The sequence below is a fragment of the Thermobia domestica genome, chromosome 12, assembly GCF_964235325.1.
Source record: "Thermobia domestica chromosome 12, izTheDome1.hap1.1, whole genome shotgun sequence".
NCBI lineage: Eukaryota > Metazoa > Arthropoda > Insecta > Zygentoma > Lepismatidae > Thermobia > Thermobia domestica.
Window position 1 is genome coordinate 165,201,954 of NC_137465.1, and position 19,674 is coordinate 165,221,627.

The following is a 19,674-nucleotide window of genomic DNA, read 5'->3' on the forward strand; positions in this document are numbered from 1 at the left end:
GGGCGCGAAGATTTCTTATTCGACGGGTTGTTACCCTTATAATTGAAGTCTGGACTTCGCGGTACGATGATCTCAACCACTTAACTGCTCTGAACCTAGCCAAAAAACTCTGCATGTCCTCTTTTTGTCCTCTTCTTTTATTATTTCACACTAATTACGTATTCACTTTTGTTTCTCCTTTTCTATTTGTCCTTTACACACTCTGACCATTTTTCTACGCACTGACACACCCCTTTCCTAATTTACCCAATAATGTTCTTTTTAGTTTGTTTCATTTGCTATCTTATTGCTTTCTCTCCCTTTTCTTGACCACCCTCTCTTTTCATTGGTTTCTCTCCTGTTTCTTAACAAAGACCTCCCCTTTTCTCTTTTTTTTTTTTTCAAAGTCACCCTCTTTAGCCAGAGACACCCTGGTGAGGTTACCGTACTCCAATTTAGAATGATCCTCCAGTAACAAATGTGAATGGCTTACGAATTTTTTTTCAAATATAGATTTGAATATTTATTAAACCTGATTTATTAAATATTATATTCTTTTGTGACAATTTAATTTGATTTTCTCAGATGTTACTTGCTGGAATACGAATATTTATATTTCTATCGCAATCTTGGCTTGATATAACAGTGGTGGTATTAATAATGTTGCATAAAACTACATTTCTACCACTGATAGTGTTATTATTATTAATAATAATAATATCTGTTGGTTAAATAAGACGAATTTTACAACATATAAGCTATGTATATATATAATGACAATTAAGGTATTCCTATAAAATATCTATATCTACTTGAATATGTTATATATATTATTAAAATTATAATCCTTTTCACAATTCACTTTTTTTGATGTTGCAAAATACTAGTTACCAATAATAATAATAATAATAATAATAATAATAATAATAATAATAATAATAATAATGATGATGATGCTATTTTATTTCTAAATATTTTCACAGATTATGTACAGATTTTAACTAGGTTAGGACGTAATATATATAGATCTCATATACTTTGAGGGAGAGACAGACAGACAGATAGATCGAGGGAAACCCTTTAAAAGAAATAGTGCTCCATTCATTCCTTTTGATTTGCATGTAAAATATACTCAACTTCGATCATTGTTACATATTACAGTAATTTTAGTTAGCTAATTATTTTAGTTTAGAAAATTCCCCCACTTTTCCTTCCTGCGCATTTCTACACCCCTCTTCTGTGAGGTGCAGGTAGCCAGAGCCGAAACTAAGCATACCAAAAAAAACACCACCACAAATAAAATGATAATAATGAGGTGGAGTGGCTGGGAATATTCAAATTAATGTAGAAATTTACATAAAATGCAAAAGAGATGTATTAGAATACTTGATTCCCTGCTTGGAGATAAAGTTGATCTCCTGTAGAAGCCGCCACTGCCACACGTAAAGTCGGTAGAGCAATATGAAAATTAATATAGATAAACAAATAATCTCAGGGCACCCTGTACTACAGTCATGGTCTGGCAGCTAATTATAGTGAGTTTTCAAAATAAACATAAGAAAAAAAATCTAGTTATAAACAAACAGGTAGCAGCCGGTTTAATTACTCACTATACTCATGACTGAGTTCTGTTAGTTCTATGGGCGTAATTCTCCCTGGGCCCCATTCAGGGAGATGTCAGATGTACAAAGACAAGGGGAAATGCTTCCTTGACTCACACTCCTGAAAACAAAACATTGGAATTAGTACCAGGTACTCACCATTCAGGAAAAACAGATCTCTATGAATACTTTGGATAGATGGCGGTTTATTTCGGTTTTGGTAGACCATTGGTGGATGTTGATACACTTACACTTCTTTAACACAACAGATATTGAATTTCTCTTATTTATGGTGCACCACTCACACACACTTTGAATTTAAATTTTCACACAACATTGCCACTGATAGCTTTATAAAAAAAATTAAAAGAAGATTTTGTTGACTTGATTTACACAGGAGATCTGTTTGATCTCAGAAATGATTGGATATTCTACATTAAATATGAGCTCCTCATTATTTTTAGTTTACTGTCTCTGACAGTCTCTCAGAGAGGAGGATGATAAGATCACAAACATAATAATACACACTTTAGACGTAGAATAAAATAAAAGAAATTTATCAATATTTATATATATTCGTTGCACTGTTCATCTTCAGACGGGATACACAGTTCCTACTTGATAATCACCACGGGTATGTCCACATTATTATTCCACTGAAAACCAAGGAAATGTTTCTGACGATTTTAATCGGCTGGACGATACAGCTATGCTGAAGCTGACATAAAGAATGTCAGTAAACAAGAACTGAACTAATGCTTGTGTCCTTGTACTAAAGTCCAAGGAGGAACTGCCGTAATAGCTTGACAGGCCTGTAATCTCTTAGATAGAGATTTTTATATTTATATTTCTACTTCCATCCTAGAAGTTAATAACTGTACCACTGTGCTACTGGGAAAGTTTATAGACAATTAATGTCTACTTAGCACTGTTGCTTAACAGATAGCAAGGAGCTATATTTAAAATTCTAATCGTCACTGTCATGTTCAGACGTCGCAATTGAGTATGACTCAGTTTTAGAAATTTTTAAGGTTAGCACTGTTCGATACACTTGATGCAAGTCACAATAAAATTGATGAGTCGTAGCACTGGTCACTAAAACAAAATAGTGCCCGATACATGTCGGTCCATGTATTTCACAGGAATCCACGGGAGAACGATTCTCACACTTTTCCTGGGTCAAACTGCCCGGTACTTGGGAAGTATAGGAGACTTCCCAACACGATCGTAAGATGTGTACTCTCTTCGAGCTATCAAACAACTACCCTTGTTCAGCCACTGAACAAGTATATTAAACTATACCAATTCTAAGAAAAGCAGGACTCGCTCTATCTTTGAGTCTTCCAACAAAGGGTTTGATGCCGCAGGCTATGACTACTGGGTGGTCTTCCGCAAACAGACCACGGAAACTTGCTTAAAACTGCATAGTTCACCAGGATCCTTTGATAAGTGCTGCTCTCATGTTGCAATGGCGGTAACATTTTAAAAGCTTCTGATCAAAACAGAAGTCCATAGAGTTTACACATAAACATAACTATTTTCACTTAAAACGAACACTTAGGATAATAGAAACACATGATATTATATACAAACATAAAGAAAGATATACACAGAATACATTTTTATTATTGTAATAAACTGTCATCTCTCGTAGTATGTGAAGGAAGTCCATTTTCCTTTGGCTTCCCTTCAAACTGTCTGCTACCAATCCGCAGCCATGTTTGTAAGAGAGAGAGAAGAAAACATCTTTTGTTATTATTAATTTTGAAAATTACAAGAGCAAAATGTCTTGATCGAAAGGGAAACACGTTGACAAAAGTAGTCATGAATTTAGAACGGTCTTTCCAAGAACTAGTGAGCGTAATACGTTAATATTAATATTTTACATATAACATGAATCAAAATAAAGTACAAATTTTCAAAACTGCTGTTCATCCTGGGAAAATTTCCTAGGCCCGTTCGCTGACGGAGTACCGGACATTGGAGAAGGGGGTTGGAATGACGCTTTGAGCTTGCTACTCGAGAAATTCTGGTAAAACGCAAAGAAATCACACCTATACAAATTCAAAATCTAGCATGTTGACGCTAAAATTTTTACAACATTTTCAACAAAGGATGTTGAGCGCCAGTCAGCAATATTTCCAATCCAGCTTTGCTTTACTAGAGGAGGTGAACAGGATCCTTCCTGTATGTAATGAGTCATATTCTCATGCTCATTTGGTGTTTTCTGCAAGCGTGAGTTGTCATGGACCTTACATACAGTTCTCCAGGCGGCGAAGAGTCGCCGGCAAAAAAAAATCTCTGTCAACGTAGCTCCGTCTTCCAAAGTTCCAACTTTAATGCATGAATCCGTAGAATATGCGTTTATTCCTTCTTTAATTAATCCAAATGTAGTATAGTATAATAACCATCTCCCTTCATCTCCATATGTAGTATGTACAATACAATGTCCCAGTAATGAGATGCACGCAATACAGTAAAAGTTCATTTACCTATAAAGGAAATAACATACATGATTAAATACAATATACAACAATATTGTATTAATATTTCCGTACTACGCTCGGTGTTTACCCATTTTTATTCATAATAACAAGGTAATATTTAAATTGCACACTAATTTCCAAGCAATTAATTTAACCACAAATTAATCTATTTACATAATAATATGTAAATGTGCCCCTCATCTGCATTTTGATATGCAGATGAAGGAGAAGGAACTCGGCCTTCTACAGTTTCCCCCTATGATACTAGGTGCTGTATTTGCTAATACAGGACGTAGATCATAATGAGGGCACATTTATGTTCCTGAAACTTAAGCAAAATATTACATAGGTAAAAGAAAAAATTAAACATACAAAGTAAATCACAAAGTAAAACACAATAAACATAATTACAATAAAATAAACAAACCTAAATGCAGAGAATTCATTAAGCTCTAACTTACTTGACCTGAATTACTTAAGATCCCCATAATACACACAATACATTAATACACTAACATATCACTATAGCACTACACTATTTACACAAATTGTCAAGTCCGGGGTTCGATGCGTCATGTGTGATTTCTATTGCTTCTCTATTGCACCAGTACCATCGTTGTTTGCTTCTTCTCTAGCCACATACCTTTTGAGTAGGTAAGCATTTCTGGTCATTTTGACCTCATCTGTCGCAGGATCCGCTAGCGTGTACATGTTTTTCCCCGTGGTAGCGACAATTTTCCACGGTCCAGAAAATAAGAGTAAGAGTTTCTTAGAAACACCTGCTAGAGCATCCGACTTCGGGAAAACTCTAGATAATACAAGATCACCCACATTGTACTCTACTGTACGGTGTGACTTGTCGAAATTTCTCTTTCGTGCAGCAGCATTCTTTTTGTGATTTTTCTTAGCAATATCAATGTAGTACTGCACATCATGGCGCTCATCCACTTCTGGGATTTCGAAGAGCCTAGCTATGTCTCTAGACATAGACTGTCCAAAATGGCATTCATAGGCTGACACGCCAGTGGTCAAGTGTTTCGCAGAATTCACACTTCTCTATTTTCTCTAAGTGTTTGGGCCACAATCTTTGGTTATCATGACACAATTTACGCAGTAAACGTACGGTTGCCTTTACTGCTACTTCTGCCATCTCTCCCTGGGGATAATATGGAGTAGAAGTAATGTGTCTGATACCAAGGTCTGCTAACCATAGATGGCCATTTTCCATTGGGCTCGCTCGCGCTCGCGCTCACTTCTCTCAACTGAGCTCGCACTCACTCGAGCTCGCGCTCATCTCTCTGGACTGGGCTCGCGCTCACTCGCGCTCGCGCTCACTTCTCCTAACTGGGCTCGCACTCACTCGGGCTCGCGCTCATCTCTCTGGACTGGGCTCGCGCTCACTCGCGCTCGCGCTCACTTCTCCTAACTGGGCTCGCACTCACTCGGGCTCGCGCTCATCTCTCTGGACTGGGCTCGCACTCACTCGGGCTCGCGCTCACTTTTCCTAACTGGGCTCGCGCTCACTTGAGCTCGCGATCACTTCTCCCAGCTGGGCTCGCGCTCACTCGGGCTCGCGATCACTTCTCCCAACTGGGCTCGCGCTCATTCGCACTCGCGCTCATTTCTCTTAATTGGGCTCGCGCTCACTCGCGCTCGCGATCACTTCCCTCAACTGGGCGCGCGCTCACTCGTGCTCGCACTTACTTCTCTCGATTGGGTTCGCGCTCACTGGGGCTCGCGCTCATTAATCTCAAGTGGGCTCGCGCTCACTCGGGCTCGCGCTCAATTATTGAGCCCGAGCCCGGTTGAGCGTGAGTGCCGAGCTCACGAGCGTCGGGCTCGCGAGTTTGGACACCTATGATACAGACACGGACAATGACACGGAGAACCAGTCGTATTAACAAATGCTGAAACAAATCTTCAATTATGCGCTTATTCACCTAAAAATCACCTTCACTAACATGTCTGCTCACTAGGAGCGAATCCCCAGCGTGTACGTTAACATATACTTACGAGAGAATACCTATAACGACGAATGATGTACTCAGATTTTGAGTACAGTTTCAAAAGTTCATTTCCGTAAGCTGTAAAGGCAGTAATTGCTATGCTATCACAAATTAATTGCAACTTTTGAGTTGCATACACACAAACTACTAGGGAATGAAGAGCATGTACTAACAAAGAGTACACTGGAAAATGAAATAACATGTTATAACAAAAATTAAAATAAGATGATAATCGATACAAATGTAGAGGATGAATATGGCATGTCCGAACTTCGCCAAGTATGGTGGAAGAAGCTATTTGTTTACTTCTTCTTGACCAACCGCTACGAACATTTATAAATCCATATGTGGCTTTGTTATACGCAATTAGTACATTCAAATTCACGAACGATGACGAACTGAAGGGTACGAAGGTACAGTTGCAAGTAACAACCATAGTCATAATAATATAGTTCAATTAAACAACGTTGAAAATAGTGGACAATCAGGTTTAAGTAGAAATGACCAAAACTGAATAGTTTGCATCGATCATTCCGATCATGAGTTATACTGAGCATAGTTTGGGGGGGAAGCGAGCATCCCCGGTGGATATACTTCAGCTGACTTCTTTGGGGGGGAAGAAAATGTGATTGAGGGGGAAATTCCCCCTCATCTCTCCCGGTAATTTGCACCCTACATATATATATATATATATATATATATATATATATATATATATATATATATATATATATATATATATATATATATATATATATATAGATAGATAGATAGATAAATAATTGGCTTGGGGCAATATAGTGCTAAGCCGCATTTGTAAAAACAAAATCTACCCGTTGCTGTTGACAAATTTGCAAAAATTGAGATTAGATGGCAGTAAATATCGTAAATGGTGTTCTTGCCTTCATTAATTTGTATTGTAGTGCAGCGATAAATTTCGTTGCACAATACGTATAAATGTGGCTTAAAGTTATATTACTCCAAGCCCTTCATATATATATATATGCAAGTTAGTTGGAAACCTGGGGCCCGTAAAATAGTGTTTCTAATCGAGTCCCACGTCTTGTAAGTCCATTAGGTTATCTTTATTCTCTCACTTGAAGAAAGAAAACTAATTTTTTAACGGTGACTTCCCTCCGGAGCAGCCTCTACTTTTAATTATGTGTTTGCTGTTTGAAGGCATATTGTCCTGTTACAATACAGTAAATATGAACATTTCTTAATTTAAGTCAAATTTAAGAGTATTAAAACTGAATTTTTGAAATTGTGCGTTGATTATAGCCTGTAATTTGTTAAAACAACACCTATCAAAGAAAATTACAAGTTAATGAAAGGTCAAGCAAGATGTTTGTGAATATGAAACTTACATCATAATATCACTTTGAGTCAAGAAGTTATATATGATAAGCATAATGATAATGATAATGATAAGCATAATGTGGTTCTAGTTTTCGATTCATCTTTACATTTCTTTAAGTATATAAATGCCAGTTTTTAAATCGCATAACATAACGGAAAAAATAGTAGCTACATTATATAAAATGAGGTAATTTTACGAACTGCGTTAAAACAGGAAATACAATTATGTTAAGATATTGAGGTAGTTTGGAATCTCTTGCCTGTCAGATGTCAATTAACAGATTAATAATTTCCTTCTATAACAAGCAAGACTTTATTTTACATGAATTAAAGACCAAAATATAAATTCAGATTATGCTCTTTCGCAGGAGACCAATCCGACAAGCTTGGAGCCTTATATAAATGACAGCGAGTTGGTACAAATGAAAAATACAACTTACTGTATAAATGTTAATTTTCGACCCATGTTGTGTAGATGCTGGTCGATTACTCGACGAGATGCTGGTTGGTTGCTGAGATGATCCTTGGTCCTCTCCCTTACCTTTTTATATTGTATAAATTTCGTCAGTCAGACCCTGAGGTTCTCCATAACAGCCTTGTTAGTTCACTTAATTACCTTTTACGCTGCGTGACTGCCGGAGAACCTCATTAGTCCACGATAAGTGTGACTGTTTTTCCAAAATTCTCTTGTAACCTAATTTAAGTACACATACACATTTTTTTTTACATATAATTACTAGAAAACAATGCTAGTTATTTCACTAAACTTTTTTGATATATTCCTTTTTGCAATATGTTGAGCTTTTTTTTTCTCAACTCATGTCATAGTTCCATTACAGTCCTCCACTGATGAGGAACTGTTCCTGAACATCACCGTAGTGTGTGTCACTCCTTTTTTTTTCCTCAACTCATGTCATAGTTTCATTACACAACTGTAGTTGAAAAAAAAAAAAAAAAGAAGTGACACACACTACGGTGATGTTCAGGAACAGTTCCTCATCAGTGGGGGACTGTATTGAAACTATGACATGAGTTGAAAAAAAAAAGTTAGCTCAACATATTGCAAAAAGGAATATATCAAAAAAGTTTAGTGAAATAACTAGCATTGTTTTCTAGTAATTATATGTAAAAAATGTATGTGTACTTAAATTAGGTTACAAAAGAATTTTTGAATAAACAGTCACACTTATCGTGGATTAATGAGGTTCTCCGGCAGTCACGTAGCGTAAAAAGTAATTAAGTGAACTAACAAGGCTGTTATGGAGAACCTCAGGGTCTGACTGACGAAATTTATACAATATAAAAAGGTAAGGGAGAGGACCAAGGATCATCTCAGCAACCAACCAGCATCTCGTCGAGTAATCGACCAGCATCTACACAACATGGGTCGAAAATTAACATTTATACCGTAAGTTGTATTTTTCATTAGTACCAAAACGCTGTCATTTATATAAGGCTCCAAGCTTGTCGAATTGGTCTCCTGCGAAAGAGCATAAATTGAATTTGTATTTGGTCTTTAATTCATGTAAAATAAAGTCTTGCTTGTTGTAGAAAAAAATTATTAATCTGTTAATTGACATCTGACAGGCAAGAGATCCCTAACTACCTTACTATTTAAACAATTATGTCAATTGACGAAGCTATCGTAAAATTTAGGATGTTTTGCGTTCTTTTTTTTTTTTTTTTTTTTTTTTTTATCAATTAGTATACGATACCTCATTTGTCCGGAAGACGAGAATACATACCACTTAATCACATTAAATCAATATGAATATAAATGCCTGGTAACCCTTAGCTGTTTAGTTAGGTATGTGCTAAACTTCACTGTAATATGATCTGATAAATCCGTATGAAAATATTGTGACAAACAACACCAAAATCGAGTAGTGGCAAACTGAATGCTATCGTTTCAGAGTAGATTTCGAAAAAAAAAATAAATAAATAAATAAAAAATAAAATAAAAAGACTTTAAAGGAAGGAAGTGTGTATGTATGTATGTATGTATATACAGGGTATCCAATATACAATGCAACGCGGAGTTTGGGATAGTAGAACTTTTGAACCTGAAGTGATACACGAATAATGTTTATACCAAAATGAAGCCTTGTTCATGTATATACTTTTAAACTAGGAAGCATAGATTGAAGTACACTAGGAACCACACAGTGTTGTTACATGTAACCGAAGGTGTAAATCAATTTTTTTGCAAAATATGTTAATTGAATCGTAACTTATACGTATGGATGTTCTGTCGTTAATTTTCAGTTTGTTTAGTTGGAGTAGCTTGGAAAGTATGGAGCAGAAAAAAGAATTTTTCATTTCCACCGATAACTAATCGGATGAGGCCCCTGTAAGGGGTTACTAGGGAAATCGTATTTTTCATAAATTAACACACTGAATTGGCAACTGCTGATGTTTCAATGCATCAAAAGGTGTGTTAAGGATCTGTCTACGTTATTCAATTCCTGAAAACAATGAAAAACAAACTTTGAAATTATCATGATAAAACGTTTACTTACATGCACCCGGTAACACTGCTACTATTAGAAATGAGTTACCAGCTCTACAGCGGATGCTGGGAGTGTCCTCTGTTTTGATTCAAACACTGGTTCACACGTTTCACCAGGTTGGCAACAACTTTACGAAGATTAGAAGTGTTAATGTTCTCAATGGCACCGCGAATGTTCGTTTCCAGGTCTTGAATAGTTCGAGATTTGTTCTTGTATGCCTCTTCCTTTAAATAGCCCCATAGAAATGAATAGCAGTGTTGCCGGATGCATATAAGTAAAAACAAATTTCATTATTATTTCAAAGTTTGTTTTTCATTGTTTTCAGGAATTGCATAATGTAATTAGATCCTTAACACACCTTTTGATGCACTGAAACAGCAGTAAAGTTGCCAATTCAGAGTGTTAATTTATGAAAACTACGATTTCCCTAGTTACCCCTTACAGAGGTCTCATCCGATTAGTTATCGGTGGTAATGAAAAATTCTTTTTTCTGCTCCATACTTTCCAAGCTACTCCAACTAAACAAACTGAAAATTAACGAAGAACATCCAAACATATGAGTTATGTGTCAATTTACATGTTTTGCAAAAAAAAAAAAAAAAAAAAAAAAAAAAATTACACCTTTAATTACATCTGGCAACACTGTGTGGTTTCTAGTGTACTTCAATCGTTGCTTCCTAGTTTAAAAATATATGCATGAACAAAGCTTCACTTTGGTATAACCATTATTCATGTATTACTTCAGGTTCAAAAGTTCTATCCCAAACTCCGGGTTGCATTGTATATTGGACACCCTGTATATTTCTCCTTCTGGTCTATTTAAGTGTCCCTTGCTTTCAAATTTTCTAAAATATAAATATAATATTGCTTCAGTTTTTTAAAAATAAATATTAAAATTACATAGTGCAGTAATTAAATTTCGCGTAAAATACATTTAAAGATCTCAAGAAGAATTCAGTAAAATTACTTGCTAAAACTGTTTTTTTTTTTTTTAAGAATAAATAAAATGTTTCGTAATATAAATTAATAAGCTAAGAAAAAATTATGTTACATGTATTTAACACTATTAAGAGCTACTCTTGTTTGTTGAGATTTAAAGAACCTACAATTAAAATAATACATATTTCGCTCGACTTTTCTATGAACGTAAGCTTCACATTAGTTGCTATATATAAATTTCTTACCTTGTAGGGTCAAGAAGTTTCCTTACTCTATGATCTATTAGAAAAAGAAAATGGCCATGGAATTTGCAAAACAAAAACAAATGCCAGCCTCAAACACCACTGATAATAAGTATGAAAAAATGGGATTTCCATTCCCAAAGATGTTTCGACAATGAGATCACAGGTCAGATGTCAAACATTCGTCGAGTGGATAAATATAATACATTTCAGATAGTACAGAATGCACTTTTCCTTCATTTTCGTTTGCATAGCGGTTAAAATCTTGCAGGTCGTTTGGACTTGGAATACATTTCTTATATTTTATTCCTGAAGCAAACACCTGTTTAATGTCGGTCTGCAACATAAGCTCAGCTATACACTACCGTATGTTTACGCGCGTAAACTAACGATGTGAGTTTATGCGCGTCATGCAGTTCATGCATTGTGCATGAATTTACGCATATAAGCTGAGGAAAGCAGTTGCAGAATGGATCGATCGAAAGCAAAGTTTTAAGGGCGGGTACTACCAATGTTATATTGTTGAGAAAAAGAATAAAGAAAAGACGCTAAAGAAATAGATATGTTTGGACAAGGAATAGGATTTTAATATTAGACAAGGAAGGATAATCCAACTTTCACTGATTATATCAAATTTTTATTTAGATTGTGATGGCTCAGTAGTAGAAGGTTCATCTCTGGTGCGTGAGGTATCTGGTTCGATCGCAGCTCGTATCAAATGGGCAGGGGTGTAGCCAGCAGGTTTGTGTAGGGGGGTCCGTCGTTTTTGAGGGGGGGGCAGCTACAATGTATAAAGCCAAAAAAATGTGTTACTGCTAGTGTTTTTGAGGCCTGAAAGAAAGGAAAATTTTGGTTTCCTTCTGGAAAACTAAAAACACTATTTTAGCTTCTTCTTCTTCTTCTTCTTCTTCTTATTATTATTATTATTATTATTATTATTATTATTATTATTATTATTATTATTATTATTATTATTATTATTATTATTATTATCCATAAATTATATTCAAGATAGTTTTTATTATGCTTAATCAAGAACTACTGTCCGGGACCAAACGCTATACTTTTGTGCATAACTATAAAGGTAACCAAGAAAGTTCTGTCCCTTTTCGTGGATGTCTGTGTTCAATTGGACCTCACACCGTGAATTGAATGCGAGTGGAGATAAGGCGAAGGTCAATTGTTGGTGTGTATATCCAACCATACTACCTGGTTGTGGCAATTCAGATACACCGTAAAGACAGGAATCCGTGCCAGTTGCGGACGTCGCAGTTGCGGACGCTGCTCTTATCTGTTAAAATCATTCCCAGTTGCAGACGCACAGGTGTTGTATGGAATTTCCATGCCTCGATTACGATGCAACCAGACTTGTTAGTCCCAATTGCGGACGCGTGCAGGAGAAGAGGTAAGATCTATTGATAACAAGCAGCAACGTTGCCACATTTTTTATTTCATTACATTTACTACCCTGCCTCGATATAAAGAATTCAAGTCTGTCAGTATACGAGCATCTATAATTATAAAGCTATGTAATATTAGAGATACTGCTAACCACTAGTTTATCCATTAATTACATATGCAATACATGTAAATTACATCAGAATTCCTGTAATTATTTTGCAGATTTGTGCATTATTTAATTTCATTTATCCCAGCAAATTTTTAGTGAGAGAAATTTTTGTATATGCTAGCCCAAAATAACACTTCCATTTTTATTCCTCCTGCACTGAGCTTGTATATACAAGAACACACAAATGATGATGAGGTTAGGTTGTGCATTAGAATGTGTGCTGCTTTGGCACACTTGCCAGTAGATAAAGTCGTTGATGGTTGGCTGTGTATTCAAGAAGACACACCATGCAACAATAAATTGCAGCAATTTTATGATTATTTCGTCGCCCAGTGGTTGGAGAACTCGACTTTTACTACAGCGATTTGGAATGCCATAACACAAGGCACTGGACGAACAACGCACTCGAAGGCTGGCACAACAGAGTGCGTTCTATTACAAACAAAGCACACTCAAATGTCTCAGAGTTAGTCCGAGTTCTCACGGATGAAGCTCGGCACAGCGACTTGGCGGGAAAAGAAGAAAGAAATCGGCAATACTATTAGACAAAAGAATGCATAGAATTCTTGTGGAATTTCAGGATACTGGTAACATCAAGAAGAGTTTGCGATGCATAGCATATGTTCAGACACTTGAGTAGCTTTGTGTAAATACTGTATATAATTGGTTTGTGTAAATATTGTATATAATTCACTACCTGATAAAGAAGAACTGCAAGCTCATTCTCATATAGGCATAATATTCGACAGTGGCTATTCTCCTGCAACTTGTAAACACGCCAGTGCCAATAGTTTCAACATTGACACTGCCAGTCCTAAGCCTGGTTAAATGTGAAGGGAAGTTGCATAGAGGGTACGAAATCTTGTGTGTGGAGAGCGGTTCCCACTTTATTTCGACATTGTAAAAAGACTAAGGCCGCTGAAAAAGTCATGCCTCCTATAAGAACTTACTAGCTACACTCCTGAATGAATCTATCTCATTTCAGCAAATTGTATTCTTGCACCAAAAAGTCCTTCTCGTTGCTGAGGGCAGGGTAGTAAATGTAATGAAATGAAAAATGTGGCAACGTTGCTGCTTGTTATCAATAGATCTTACCTCTTTTCCCGCACGCGTCCGCAATTGGGACTAACAAGTCTGGCTGCTTCGTAATCGAGTCATGGAAATTCCAAGCAACACCTGTGCGTCCGCAACTGGGAAAGATTTTAACAGATAACAGCAGCGTCCGCAACTGGGAAGAACCCAAAGACAGAGGGAACGGCTTGGGTACAAAACCTCGCGGCCCAAAATCTCGCCGGGCCGAAACCTCGCCCGGCCAAGACCTCGCCGCCCAAAACCTCGCGGGACAAAATCTCGCCGGGCCAAAACCCCGCCTGGCCAAAACCTCGAGGCCAGAAACTCGCGGCGACAACCTCGCGGACCAAAACCTCGCCTGGCCAAAACCTCGCCTCCCAAAACCTCGCGGCCCAAAATCCCGCCGGGCCGAAACCTCGCCTGGCCAAAACCTCGCGGGCCAAAATCTCGCCGGGCCAAAACCTCGCCTTGCCATAACCTCGCGTCCCAAAATATCGCCATACCCAAAATCTCGCCTAACCAAAACCTGGTTGTAATGATCGCGCGACACAGAATCTCGCCTGGTCTAAATTAAGCGAGACGTAGTGTCGCCTGGGAAGAAATGTTGTCAGGATAAAACCTCTTCACGACGATTTCTTCAATGTAGAATGTTCTATCGCCAGATTTACAAAACTTATTAGGTTTTGAAACTTGACATTTTGTATAAATCTTCTTGCTCCACAAGAGCACTAGCTCCAGATAAGACAATATTTTGCGAAATGCATGCCCTAAGGAGGAATGGAATGGAATGGAATGCCTTGAATGAATTTTGCTGTTCTCCAGATCTAAAAAAACTACTAAGCATAGAACCTTTACGTTTTGGTACAAATCTTCTCCTTGTACCATAAGAAGGTATGTTGCAAAATACTCCTCGTAAGGGAGTGTTGAAGTTTGGATAATTCTTGAACGTTGGCTTGATCTCAGGACCCACGAGGTTTTGGCGGCGAGGTTTTGTCCACGCGATGTTTTGGGTGGCCCCGTGTCATTTTCCTGTTTCACTTTTTATTATGTTTATTTATCTCCAACCGTTTTCTGTTGGACTTCGCTTATCAAAATATTTCTAAAACTGGTTTACTGGTCCCAAAATCTAAAATTCAGAGTGGGGGTGGGGCGACTGCCCTCCTGCCCCACTGGCACCTCTGTCTAGCGGCTGCAATATGAAGCTATTCCACGCCCTTTCATATGGTTTTAGTTACATTTACTTCGGACTCTTGACTGCGAAGACATTAGGTTTTTAAATAAAATTAATTTGCTGAGCAAAATTGAACTTTATTGAAAATGAACTTGGATTCATTGTCCTCTGAACGCCCTAAATATTACTTTACTTCAATAAATTATTGACTTAAAAAACAACCAATTACATAGGCTTGCAGAAAATATTCTAAAGTTAGCACAACATGAAGTGTCCTTCAAACATTACTTTTGAAGCAATGGTTTTAAATGCAGGTACTATCAATGTTGTGTTGTTGAGAAAAAGAATAAAGAAATAGACATACTTGGACAAAGAAGTAGCTAATATTTAACAAGGCAAGAAAGAATAATCCATCTCTCACTGATTATATCAAAACTTTATTTAGATCGCGGTGAGTCAGTAGTAGAGGGATCATCTCTTGCGAGTGGAGTCTCTGGTTCGATTCCAGCTTGTGCAAAATGGGTTTGTGGTTGACAAACACCGCGTGCGTGAGTTTTCTCGGATTGTCCCGTTTCCTCCTATTATTTTTACATTCCTCCTCTTTAGTGATGAGCGCAAGAGTCTTTGTCTTGCAGTTTTTACAAGAGTCTTCACCAAGACCAAAACCAGGAATCCCGATGCAAGACCAAGACCAAGACCAAGATCAAGTGTGCCAGTGCAAGACCAAGACCAAGACTCGGTGTGCAAGACCAAGACCACCTGGGTCTTGGTCTTAGTCTTGCATTTGCTCATCACTACTCCTCTTCGTTCATGTCATCGTCGCCCTCTTCTGTACCCTACACAGTAGCCTATAAGCGTGGAACGTAAAATTCGAATATTAAATTTTCTTTTATTTAGAACATACAATGTAACAAGACTAATTAACATATGTAATTTTTATACTTGCGAAAGTCTTCTATTCTGTACTTTCCTCCTGGAGATGTATTTTGCAAATAATCTTCGCAAGAAATACTCAAAGTTTACATAGAAAAAATAAAACTGGGAGTAGGCGGCTTCAGCCTTTAATCAGGGGTTACTTTCCACCGGTCCAAAATATAGCTTAGAGAGGGAATTATTACTACTGGCACCTCCTACTTTTTAATTTTAGGTAAATATCCTATAAAGGTAGATGTTGGAATTAATTTCTTGTCGGAAAATAAATTGCGAACAATGGCGGATCCGCTTCATTCGCTTCACTCAGTAAGGCTTAGCTTTTTCTTTCTTTCTTTTCTTTTTTTCTTTCTTTGTTTTTCTTTTTTTCTTTTTTTTTTTTGTTTTTAATCGCTGGACGTTTTGGGGGGCTTGAAGCTTACACACATAGGACTTACTAACATTATTTTTTTTTAAAAAAAAAGAAATCCTGAAATTTGGCTAGGCTTCAGCCTGAAATCCCCAAACCCCGTAAACCTTCCAATGATTACGGTTGGATGATATTCTTGGGCACAAAGAGCTACCAAGGGAAATCAGTTCACGGGGATTTTTTTTTTCGTTCCTGAGTTGACATTTTTGTTGGATATATGCTAAAAAATCAGAATGTGGTTCCTGTGCCTGTCCAGAAAATACACAATTTTCTTTACAAATATCGATAAATCATACTGAGTACTGATACCAGTACCATGATTCTAATATCAATATTTGTAGATTTCATGCAGTTTTGTGTAGGAAGTGAAATGTATAAATACTGAAGGGAAAACATTGCACAGAAACATTATGGTCCTATGTTCAACATATTTTTTGTATGTGGTGCAAAGTATCCTGACCTATGATGTTACTTTGCACCAAAGTTTATATTATAGTAATCACGGTCATCGTGAATGTTTACAAATGCATTTGCACGAATGTTTTCCTTATATATCTAGCTATTATATGTTTAAAATATAATGTTCTAAATCATTACGTTTATAAGTTACATGCGATTTTCTTTAAAAATCATTACATCTGCTGCAAAGTAACCCCGTCTTACGGTACTGGATGATCTTTGTCTTAAACAATATCACCTACTCACGAAGCTGTATACATTTCTTGGAAAAGCAATCAGAACGAACATAATGTTTCTGTGTATTCACTTTACCCAAAGAAAACCTTTTATCTGCAGCTATAACGCCTACAGGTAATCTATTATTGAAATCTAGGCCCTGATCTAGGACGGGCTCCTGGGAGGGAGGGGCAGTGAAAGATTTCTGCGATGGTCTGCCAGTGGGGAGCGGCGAATGACCCTTCGTCCCGTGCTGCAGAGATTTCTTTGAATTTAGTGCAGGTGTCTTCTGTGGTGCGTATTGTATTCAAATTTTAAAAAGTGGATCAAAGAATTTTCCACATAAGAAATATATACCATATAGGCCTATTACAAAGAGTATTATTGCTGGAATTTTAAACGAAATTTACTAAACTAATTTCGTGCAAATTACTAACTCAATCCTTTATATAAATTTTATATCTCTCTTTATTGTTAATAATTATAAGAAACAATATGTTGAAAGTTACTGTTGAAAATAACACTTTTTGAACCTCGTCACCGTTATCACTCTTACAATTTTCTCTACGAGACGAGAAATTTTTCGAGTCTCGTGAGCAACACTAGCTCATCCAAGTCTTAGATTTCAAACATCATTTCAGTGCTAAATGATCCGTATATAAAACCTATAAATTATAAAAGTAAATATACGATCACAATGAAGAGCATATAGGAAGGAACGCCTAAGATATTCAAATCATTACACAATATACTCCAATAAGAAATATGGTTTAAATATTGTTAAATTACATCCTTCTTAGACTTCTCTCCTGAAGCAGAAGGATTCTGAGAACTATTAGATAAAGGAATACATTTTGTACTTAAATTTACAAAACGAGACGAGAAGTGAATCCTCGAGAATCCAGACAAGAAAGAAGTTTTCGAGAATTTATACAAGACGAGACAAGACTTAGGGTTCAGGAGAAGTGGTGTGATCACCAGTGGGAACTGGCAAGTCATCTAATTTAGATTCCAAATTAATATAGAGGTTTCCCTTTCATAAACCTCGTTAAACTTAATCAGTCAACTAAGCTTTATTAAGCTGAACGAATGTAACTTATGCGTCCACATGTAAACGTTTATTTACAGATATTTCTCTCGAAGATGGTTTGAATTATGTTGTCCAAATTTAGCGCTATCATAATGATCGTGTATCTGGTTTCAAAATTAACTAGATAAAAGGCCCATTTAAGGGCTGTATGTCAACTTGACATCGAACAACTTGCACCAAATTTACTTAAAGCTGGCCATTTTTCACTTCCATTCTTGGCAATTTGCCGAACAGGTAATTTTGTCACCGAAAATTTTGTCACAGTAATTTCGTCAGTGGTAATTTTTTCACCAAAATATTAGCATATAGGTAATTTCGTCACCGGAAAATTTTACACAGTAATTTTGTCATCGGTAAATTTATCACCACAGCATTAGCATATAGGAAACTTTGTCACGAAATTTTTTCCCCTTTGTTGAACTAGGTATAAACAAAGTAAACGACCAAAACAGCTTATTTATCTTAATCAAACTTGGAAAATAATTTAGTTGGTGTTATATTGTCATTTTGAATTTATTCCTACATCCATATTAATATATGTGTCTGTATACGAAAAACAACGTATCAGTCTCGGTCTTGTTTCGATCAATATTTGCAGCTCCTCCCTGACAAAGCGGTTAGCGTACGTACCTTTGGCGTGGTAGACCCGGGTTCGTTTCCTTGCAGGTTATGTGCTTCGGATCCCACGTTAAGCTATAGTTCGCATCTGATGTGGCCCCGCTGATATAGTCGCAAGAGCCTGAGCAACAGGAAATTTGTTTGAGATATCCTCGGTACCGAAAACCAACATTAAACCCCAATAAATAAATTCCAACACTTTGCAGAATAGCCAGAGCACATGTCTTTGAAGCATGGGGTTCCAGGTTTGAATCTTGGTGGAAGATCATTAAAAAGTTTCTACTCATAACGGTAGCTTACATTCCATCTTAAACCGTACGGCGACATCTCGTACAGCTTTGATGTTGAAAAGGGACGCTAGATTCCAAGCCAACCAACTATGCAATTTATATTTTGATATTTTAACAAATACTCTGATTTAATCTGATAGTTTTCCTTTTCCCATGACCTTGCCTTATACTGAAATTCTAATCTCTACCAATGGCTGCTCTGTTGAGTGAGCTGTCGGCTCGACTCGATAGTGAATGAGCTGTAAGCCGACCCGCTCGAGCCGTTCAGAACCCTAAACCCGAGCCGAGCAGTTTTGAACTTGTTTGGCCGGCGCTCTCTAACTTGTAACGATTTTTGGTTCGAGCCCAAATACTTGCTCCTTCAGAAATCAGACCCAGAACCACGTGAATAATGCCTTCCCTCCTAGACTTCACGACTACCGAAGTCAACAGTCAACTCGCTTTTAGTATTTAGATACAAATCGCCTATCTTTCATGTATATACACGGTGTTGTAATAATAATAATAATAATAATAATAATAATAATAATAATAATAATAATAATTTGTAGTAGCAGTAAGTATCATTGATAATAATTAATGTAGGATATCTGAAGAAAGTATTTGAAACTACACACAACATTGGGCTCGATTTGGCTCGACTCGACTCAAATTCGAGTCGAGTTTAGAGCCGAGTTGGAGGAAATTTTTCGATCCGAGTTTTCGAGTCGAGCTCAAATATGTCTGTT

At 36.9% G+C, this 19,674-nt stretch overlaps 1 pseudogene; it reads right to left on the reverse strand.

Annotated features, from left to right (window-relative positions):
• Nucleotides 1–5,072: 5,072 nt before the first annotated feature.
• Nucleotides 5,073–19,674, reverse strand: part of LOC145666171 (NADH-ubiquinone oxidoreductase chain 4 pseudogene) — a 16,442-nt pseudogene continuing 1,840 nt past the window's right edge.